Raw genomic sequence first — 8,313 nt, forward strand, 5'->3', positions numbered from 1 at the left:
TCTCCTCAATGGGCATAACCCCTAAGCGCCCCGTGGAGGGATATGCGCTCGAGCTTTCGCGCGCAGCTGGAAACGCGCTGGGTGCAGTTGGGCAACGTACTGCGTAGACGCCCCCGGCGGCGCCGAGCGAAGAGCTAGGCCTGCCCGGGAGCGAGCGAGCGAGCGTCGGGCCTTCCGCAAGGGTAAGCTCCCCGCCAAGGGGCCCAGAGGGAAGCGGATGTCGGGATCTGGCCTTGCCCCCAGCTTCGGGGGTTCCATCCCGCGTTTCGCTGGCCCCTAGCCCCCCTGGCTTTCCGAAGCGCGGCCTGTCTCCAGGTCCTGTCCGTCTGGGGCTGGAGCGGCAGCGAAAAGTCAGGAACGCAGCTGACCGAGCGGCCCCGGGAGCTAAGGTCAGGCCCGCGGGGAGAACGGGCAGCGGTTTCCAGCGCTGGACGCGGGCGCCCGGGGCCGGCCGGGCCGCAGACTCTGCTGTATCCAGCCAGCAGGACCCGCGTCTCTCCTCTGGGCCAGGCCGCGGTGACTTCCCCCAGATTCTCTTTCGTTTCCCAGATTACTAGCTATTATCTTTTCCCCAGTCCGAGGCCCTTGGGGGCGAAGCGTTTGCTCCCGGTTGCCCAGAGTGCAAGCCGAAAGAAACCCTTCGCCCGAGGCCTGCGGATGGGTTCCCATTTGATCTCCAGGCTTAGATGGGCCGGAAACGGAGGCCTGGGCCCCGCCGGAGCTGGAAGGAGAAGGCGAAGCTCTGAGCTGGGCGAGAGCTCCTTTCCTTGTGGCTCCCTTCCCCCGCGTTCCCGGCGCGGGTCCCCGCAGCCCCTCGGACGCGCTCGCAAAGGATCCCGCAGCCGCGGCTTCCGGGACCCGCTGTCCCAGACACCGGGGAGGCCCGGAGCGCGGACCGCATACACTAAAGACCTCCCCCAGTTTTGAGCATCTCCATTCTTTCCCCCGGTCGTTGGGCAGTTAAGTTCCAAAGAGCAGCCGCCCCAAGCAGCCTCCCTTCCCCCTTCGGGAGGATCCGCGCCTTCCTCGACCTGCTCCCAGCACGGTCTCCACCGCCCCCCGCGCCCACCCCGCCAAATGCATTTTCCTCAATTTTGCAAACTTCTGGCCCTGTTTTTAATATCACCGCGGGTAGAGGAGTAGAGGGTCCCACTTAAAAAAAAAAAAAAAAAAGCCCGAAACAAAACCAACAAGGGGAGACCGCTGTTGCTCTTTTCTGGCTCCTGCCTCTCTGTTTTAGGAAAGTTGAGTGTTTCTGAAGGAAAGACAGACCACCGTCTCTTTCCTCTCAAAAAAAAATGACCTGGCTTACGAAGACACCATCTTTTCCGCTTTTTTTTTTTTTTCCAACGCGTCCCTGCCTGACTCGGGTCTCGTCTCTACCGGAGTCAAAACAGGAGGGAGAAGAGCAGAGAAGGCTGGGACAATGAGGAAGGATTCCAGCAACGACAGATAACGACACACCAAAGCTGGGCCGACTCATTTTGCAAAAAAGGGAGTCGGTCTACAGGGGAGAAATTCCCTCGTTTTCTCAGGGGGTCATTTCCCCTCTCGCCTAGTTAAATCTGGCTCTGCTGTATTTTTTCCAGGACCTCGCCGTATCTCCCTTCCCCGTGTTTTAGCCCATTCCTGCCTTTCTTCCCTTCTGACCGGAAGCATCTGGGGAGCATACTGGCTATGGCTATTATTTTAATATCCCATATTCTCCTCCAATATTTTCACCGAGAATTATTACTGCCACCGCTCTTATCCAGGTTGTTCTTCCCTGTGCTTTGGAAACATTCTCCCCCCCCCCCGCCGCTCCCCCAAATTTGGCGGATGAAGCCCCCCACCCCACCCCATCAGGGCAATAAAATGAGATCTAGAAGGTGAGATCTCGATGCTAGAGATTTGCAAGCTCCCGAGGAGCAGAGAAGGTGATTGGGGTGTAAAAGGGGCGTCTTGTTCTGGCCCCTCCAATTTAAGCAGTCTTCAGTGGAGGAGAAGGGTGAGTCTCGAACTGAGGGGGGCCTGGAACCCCCTCTTATCCCAATGGGCTGCACTGCGCCTGAGAACTCCCATCTGTCCCTGCAGCCTAGAACCTGTAGAAAGCCCCCCACCCCACCCCGTGCAGTCAGCATGTGCCCACAGCCCCAAAAGCCATGGGGGAAATATATACTAAATTCCAGGGCTCTGACCCAGTAAGATAGAGACTCGGGCTAATACCTCCAGGTCTGGCGGGGAGCCTGTCTGCATACCCCCCTCCCTCAACCGGAGGGTGCTGTGGAAACTTGGGAACCCGCTGCTCTCCAGGGCTCTGGAAAGACAAATTTTCTTTGGCAAAGGGAACGGTGTCGTGCTGTCGACAAGGCAGACTATTTTTCTTGTTCCCTCACAAGGGTGGGGGGGGGGGAAAGAAAGCGAGAAAGAAAGGGAAATTAAATCCACACGTGTTAAGCTTGCTCAAAGGGCCGGATTCAAAACCAGAGACGAAACCACGACTCCAGTGCTGGCTGCCCGTGGGCCTCCTTCCAGCCAGCCCGGGCCTCACAGAGCAAGACATCCACGCCGAGAGGACTCAGTCTGATGTTTCATAAAGCGCTTTCTTTAAGGGGGAAGGGGCATGGTTCCTGTCTACGCTGCAGAGGCAGAACTCGGAGCCGCCGCAAAGCAAACAAAGGAGAGAGTAGTTGGGACCCTAACACCCCCCCCACACACACACCCCTTTAAGAAAGTTCAGCTAGATACCTCCTAGTCAAGCCAGTGATTCAGGCAACATTGACTTTAGAGCCAAAATGAGCCAGGCCAGTGATTTTGGAAATCCCTGAGGTCTGACCCGGCTTTCAGACTTGGACCTACCTGGGTCAAGAGAACCTAAACTGTTGTTTTACTGACCCTGGAACAGCCAGTTTGATCATCTGCATGGCGACACCTCACATGCCTTGCTTCTCTCTTTGGCCGAGAAACTTGCCAGGGCAGCGGCCACAGGCCCCAGCCCCGGGAGGAGCTCGGCACCCGGTGCAGGGGAGGTGGGGGTGAAGGACAGAGCGGCCACGCCGCCGGGGAGCTGCGAGTGAAAACTCTAGTAATGACCTTGAGGAGGTGAAGGGACGCGTGTGGGGGTGCGGGGTGACAAGGGGGGGCCAGACCCCAAACTGGAAGGATCCGTCACCAAAACGATTGCTTGGTCAAGACCTCTAATTTTTCTTCCCTTTCAGCCCCGGGCCTTGAGCGCCGCAGCGGATCCCCCCTGGCCTCCTGGTGCTGGGTTTCTGGTCTTTGGGGGCAGCCTCGACAGAAGGATCCGGAAGCAGGGGCCTCCAGACACCTAGCTGCTGCCGCGCCATCACACCCGGAAAATCCTGGGGTGAAACTGACCACGGCTTGTCGTGGGGTGCAACAGACAGAGGTTGGTGGCAAAGAAAAGTTCCTGGCGACCATTTGGCGCGGTGGGCTTGTCTTCCTGGTCGCCATGGCGACCCAGGAGTCCCGTCCAACACACTCTCAACAATGGGGCATCTGCAGGACCATCGGGACGTTCCGAGGTCTTCGAGGTTCTTCTCCCACCCATCACTCTGGGGCTCTTGGCTTTCCGGAGCCTCCTCCACAGATTCAACACGGCAGGGATTGAAAAACCACCCCCTTTTGGAAACGGAGGAGAAAATCGAGATTTAGTGCCGTCTCTGCGGGTGGGCTCAGGTCTGGAGCAAAAGCCCCCACTTGGAGTTGACGACTGTGACCTCCGAGGGGCGAGTACAGGGATGCTTTCGCCCAAGCCCGCAACCCCGGATTTTCAGCCAGCGGCCTGGGACCGGGTCAGCGACCAGGAGTGCTGAGTCTCTGTCTCTTCACATATACTGTTCACCCCGATCTCTGCTTTCGAGGCTCCCCGCATACATGCACACCACCCTTTCGCCTGCCTGGATTAACGTCTCAGTGGAAGGAGGAAAGTCAGGAACTAGAAATTTGTGGCTTTCGTGTGGGCAAGGCCTTACTGAGAGAAAGAATACATTATACTCCTTTTAGAGGGAACATTTTCCATTGTGGGTGTAATATAAACAACATTAAAATAGCACGTTGGCCTGCATTGCTTTCTGCTTGAACCTGCAGCGGGAAATACCCATCTTTCTTCTGGGGGTGGGCAGTGCACGATACAGGCGACTTTTCCGGCTCCATTTTTTCAGGCAGCAAGCTCCGAGAAAGATCCAGGGCACTGACCGGCTTGGAGGCCACGGAGGGAGCTAGAGGGAGAGAGAAGGCCTCAAGGAGAAGCACTACAGGCCTGGGGGGGGGGGGGGCGGGCTGAGACCTAGGGCCGTGGGTTTGGGTCTCCGTGACTCCTCCTCTGGGGTCCTCCCTTCTTGATTCGCTCTCTGAAGGGGACGCCACCCGTCTCCAGGCTGGTCAGGAAAGACAAAACTTAACTCCTGTCTCTCAGCTTCCACGGGGGGCATCTAATGTCCCCCAAAGCTCCTGGCTGGCTCGTCAGTGCCCCCATCCGCCCCTTTCCAGGCTGAGCCCCAGGCGGCTGCCTCTCTTTCCTCTCCAGCATCTTGTGTTAATATTTTCAGAAAAGTCCTGCTCGAGTTCACCCCACCCCGCCCCTGTCCCGTAGCCACGATGAGAAAAATGTGGGTATTTGAGGCTCAAAAATCTAGCATTTGAGGTGTTGACAGTAGCTAACATTTACAGCAGGCCAGGAGCTGTCGTAAGGTGGTTTCACTCACACATTATCTCTAAAAAGCTCAGTCAGGAGGTGACTTCTGGGGGTCTGGCCACAGCGTCCCTCTGGTGGGATTTGAACCCAGGCAGTGTGACTCCAGAAACCGGGAGCAACTCTCTTACGAGACAGGGGGAAGGGAGGAGGCCCGTTACGTTGTGGGAGCATTTTGACGCATCTGAAAACACATTCAGTCAAACTAAGGCGGCTGCGGAAGGCTTAGCCTTTGGGGTAATGGCTCTGATCTCCGGCACGTCTCCACCCTCTCTCCTCCCTCCCTTGGAGGAAGCAGAAGAGGGTCTGTGTGGGCATCAGACCCAGATTCCCCAGAACTGAGCAGGGTGGAAGAGAGAGCACGTAGAGGTGCGGACAGTCTCCTCCTTAAACCTCAGCGTTCTGTCCTCCGTCCTGTTCTGTCCCCAGACCGTGGCCCCGTAGCCTCAAGCCAGGACCCACTGGAGGGAAATAGGGGTGCGCGGGATATGGGGGAGTGGGGAGGGGAAGCGATGAGCACGACTCCGTTTAAAAGAAAAAACACGAAAACGAAGAATTAGGTTCAGAGAGGGTGAAGGCTCGCTCGGGTCACACAGCCTTTGCCGAAATGCACTCAGCTCCTCGCCAGTGTCTAGGCTCTGTGCTTTCAGCTGGAGCCCGAAAGGGAACCCCAGTCGCTTCCCCAGTGCACACGAAGCGGCGCCCGCGAGTGCGGGGCGGCCAAGGGCGCCCCTCGAAGGCAAGGGCGCGGGGACTGCAGGTGCCTGGGTTCCCCTCCCAGACGCTCAGCCCTCCCTTCCCTCTATGCGTCTTCCCCGCTGCCCCTCTGGGCGTCCACAGAGTCCCGCACCTCCGGGGTCCCACCGGCGGGTCTCAGGAAGGTCCCAAGCCCTTTCAGGGGCTCCAGATCCCAGACCCCGAGACCTGATGTCAGTCCTGAGGCCTCCCCAGAGGTGGCCTTTCGCTTTTCCTTCTGCCACCTGCTTGCCCCTGTGCCCACTCCTCCCCGGCAAGCCCCTGGTGCAGCGCTGGCTGCCCCAAGTTAGGAAGGGAAGGACTTCTCTAGAAGGTAGGGACTCGGAGAGCCAAAGCCTGAGAGGAGCGCCCCAAAGGGAGGCTCGAGGGGTCCCCACTCTCCAGCTGTCACTCTTCAGTTTCCTCCACCTGGCACCTGCCGGCCCCTTGGCCGTCCAGGGACTGAGTCTTCCCGCCCCCCTGCACAATTTGCTGTCTGGGAGATTGCCACCTCTCCAGACCCCCCTGTCTCCCCCACCCCAGGATGCTGGCAGACAGACTGGGTCGTTCCCAGTTCCTCCCAGACCACTCTGGAGGCCAGGTCCTCGCCACCGACAGCTTTCCCAGGGGCCCTATTTGCAGTGCATCTTGGTGAGTGCCCAGGACCCAGGACGGATCCTCCTGAATTCTGGACCCCCTTCCCAGGCTCCACCTCCTGGAGCAAAGCTGGAGGTTCGGGGGTCCACCTGGAGGCACGGGCTGCGTGTCTCCCTCCGTGTGACTGAATAGGACGTCACCCTCCAGTCCCTCTGCACGACCGTGTGTCACTTGAGGGGAAAGCGTGTGTATCTCTCTGCTGTTGTGTCAAACATCACGACGGGTCAAGTGGTGTCCTGGGCCCATAACCCAGGCGACGTTCAGCTCCCCTCCATTTTTATTGACCACTTTTATGATTATTATTTTTACCAACAGCTCTAAGTGGAGGCCTGCGGGCCTGGGCCCCCTGGAAGGCAGCTGAAGTTCCGCCATTCAGCCAGGAGGCCAGAGGGGCCCCGGCCACAAGGTGGCTGGGCCACCAGAGTCTATATTTGGAAGCAAATCCCACAGGCGTTTCCTGGGAACCGGGCATAGCCCTGCGGACACCGGGGCGGACTGGAAGGGTGGCAGGGTGGCTTGCCCAAACCCTCCCGGGCCTGGGGGCCTGGGGACCTGGGGTGGGAGCACAGCGCTCACCCGGGCTGCTGAGCCAGGCCTCTAACGGCCCCATCCCCCTCCAACCCTAAACGTAGTTTCTGGCCCTAAAAGCCACTTCTGCTCCATGGTGCCCGGGGGGGATTCAGCTTTCCCCCCCGAGCCCAGTGGCCTGGCCCCTCAGTGATGCCACTCACTGGCAGGGTATGCCGTCTTCAAGAGGTCACGCGTAAAGTGTCCTAGGCCCGGCCACTTGGGAGTCACTCACAACACACACACACACACACACACACATGCCTGTTCCGTCACACGGGCCCAGTCTCCCGCTCGTTGCCACGCACACACACACACTCGTGGTCGGTCACCCGCCACCCCCCGCGAGCGCACGTCTGCCCCTGTGCGGACGTGAACTCAGCCGCACGTAGGACGGCAAACGGGGCCCACGGTCGCGCCCAGAAAGCCACACGCGCGATGGCAGTCCTTCCCCCCTGAGTCACACACACCAGCCCGCGGGGCCGGGGCGCGCCCGCTCTCACCCACAGACGCATTTTACCTCCGCTCGCCCAGGATTCGCACCCGGTCCCCACGTCCACAGCCCACCCCGTTTTCCCCACCACCTCCCCGCCCCCCCCCCCCCGCCCCCCGCAGCCTGGACCCTCGCGTCTCCTCTACTGCGGTCATTCTCGGTCTCCAAAACGGGAGCACTCAGAGGCTGCCCCCCACCCCCGCCCCCCACCCCGGGCCGGAAGACATACTTGGGTGGGCACCACCATGGATCATTCTCCGAGGCCTGGGGAGGCTCCACTGGAGGGAGCCCTTGATCCAACAGCCCCACCCAAGCTGCGGTCACCAGTTCCGGAGGAGGAAGGACGGGCAGGTCTTGAAGCAGGCGGGTTGGGGGTGGGGGGAGAAACCCATCTGCAACCTGCCTCTTTCTCAGCCACCCTCCGCTGAGCCCCCAAGGGCTTGGCCACAGACCCATCACGGTCCCGCCCTTTGGACCCTCTCTAGTGGGCCCTTCCTGCTAACTAGTCCAGTGCTAATTTTACATGTGGGGAAACCGAGGATCGGGGGCTCCCGGGTGGCTCAGTCAGTTAAGCGTCCGACTTCGGCTCAGGTCACGATCTCACGGTTCGAGCCCCGCATCAGGCTCTCTGCCGGCAGCTCGGAGCCCACTTCAGATCCTCTGTCCGCCCCCCTCTTTCTCTCTGCCCCTCTCTACTTGCACACGCACGCTCTCGCTCTCTCTCTCAAGAGCAAATAAACATTAAAAGAAAGTCTGAGGATAAAACACCAACTCCTCATATATTTAAGGCCTTGCACAAGCCTACCCCTGCCTGCCCCTCTCACCTCACCTCCTGGCCCCCTTTCTTTCTCCACATTCCATCCCCCTTCTTCTTTGTTCTTCATTTGTACCAACCTTTGTTTCCACCGCAGGGCCTTTGCACATACTATTCCCTCAGGGCCTTTGCACATACTATTCCCTCTGCCCCCAGCTGGCTCAAGGTTACGCCTCCTATCATTTTTGTTATGTGCCTGTTCATTATCTGTCTTCACCTTAGACTCTAAGCTGCTGAGGACAGAGATCATGGCGCCCATCCCACTCACATAGTTGATGCCACATAAATACTTGCTGAGTAAAGTATACGAAGGTATTAAGCAGACCCAGAGTCAAAGATGTGGAGGCATAGACA

General features: G+C 59.0%; 1 long non-coding RNA gene across 1 annotated transcript; it reads left to right on the forward strand.

The window, feature by feature from the left end:
* LOC125149689 (uncharacterized) lies at positions 1 to 4,082 on the forward strand. Its single transcript, XR_007146012.1, has 2 exons — positions 1 to 182; positions 3,198 to 4,082. It is a non-coding gene; the product is annotated as an uncharacterized LOC125149689 (long non-coding RNA).
* The last annotated feature ends 4,231 nt before the right edge of the window (positions 4,083 to 8,313 follow it).

This window comes from Prionailurus viverrinus, chromosome D3 (assembly GCF_022837055.1).
Source record: "Prionailurus viverrinus isolate Anna chromosome D3, UM_Priviv_1.0, whole genome shotgun sequence".
NCBI lineage: Eukaryota > Metazoa > Chordata > Mammalia > Carnivora > Felidae > Prionailurus > Prionailurus viverrinus.